Source organism: Aplysia californica, unplaced genomic scaffold (genome assembly GCF_000002075.1).
Source record: "Aplysia californica isolate F4 #8 unplaced genomic scaffold, AplCal3.0 scaffold00847, whole genome shotgun sequence".
NCBI classification, from domain to species: domain Eukaryota; kingdom Metazoa; phylum Mollusca; class Gastropoda; order Aplysiida; family Aplysiidae; genus Aplysia; species Aplysia californica.
The window spans coordinates 299,029-300,475 of NW_004798117.1; positions in this window are offsets into that span (position 1 = coordinate 299,029).

A 1,447-nucleotide genomic window follows, 5' to 3' on the forward strand; every position below is an offset into this window, starting at 1 on the left:
CACACACACACACACACACACACACACACACACACACACACACACACACACTCACACATACACACGCATACTCCCTCTCTCACTCACTCACACGCACACGTGCGCATGCACACTTTCACGCTTACAGATACGCGATTAAGTGTTAGATCGGCTTTGCTCTCTCACCCCAACTCCTTTTTATTCAACAGTTCATCCCCAATACCCCCCTCTCTCTTCCTCTTTCCTTTCTTCCCCTCCCTCTCTCTCTCTGTGTCTGTCTCTTTATGTCTCTATCTCTATCATACAAACATACACACACACACACACACACACACACACACACACACACACACACACACACACGCTTTGTTTATACAGGAAACCACGTTTATCACTCTGCCTCTTAAATATTCTAATTATAGTTTTTACAAGGGACGATAAACATGGACAGTTTTGCATTTTTACCTGAGCCATCAACTTCTATAGACACATACACCATTCCTACATCACATTATGTAAGTTGTTTTCAAATCCACAAATATGTGTCATGTCTGCTAGCTCGCACCTGGATTAACGTTTCTTCCAGAAGGACCTTTCAACAACTGTTTACCCAAAACAATTTTTTTAAATGCAGAAAGAACCGTGAACAAACGATGCTCCAAAATACAATGACGAATTTAGTTAACCGATATTTTTTATCTAGTTCTGGCGGACAAAATATTGCGCATTGCGGAATCTTGTCCTTGGGGGATGTTTTTTAACTCGTGTGGAGAAAATGTCGTATTCTCCTCATGCTGTGTGATGTGCGTCAACCGTTGCCAATGTTTTTGTTTACAAAAACAAGATAAAACAAATAGGGGGAAAGGGTTTAACGACGCTATCAAAATTTGTTATTTATCTAACAGGCGGGAACTCCGAAATTTCTCCAATGGGACTGAGTCTATTGGGCTGAGACCCTTAAGAACTTCACAAAACGACCCGAGTTTAAGAATGCATAGTTTGGGATTCGAACCGGGGTTATCTGCTTCGTAGTCCAGCGTGATACCCCCCCCCCCAAAAAAAAAGGAAAAGAAAAAGAAAAAGATACAGATTTGGGTTATGTTTTAAAAAGATGAATTAAGAAGATGAGCACCAGATAAGCCACATGCTAGCGCTTGATGGTGCCAATCATATTTTTAAAAAACCTCCTAGAAAATGTCTCCAGTTATAATGTCCTTAAAAGCCAGGAACAGCCTTGACAAACATGGTCACAGCAACCTGCCTCCTAAATAATTCAAATCATATCAACTTTGAAGTAAAAACATGTATTCTGTACTTGTGGATGATCAAGGTCATGACATTTAGAGGATAGAAACAAATATTTATTGTAAAAAATATTGACAACTGACCAATAAGGAACATAATAATGGGTCGCGACACGGTGGAATCAGGCGCTCGTCAGTTTTGGCGCATATGGAGTTGTTAGTAT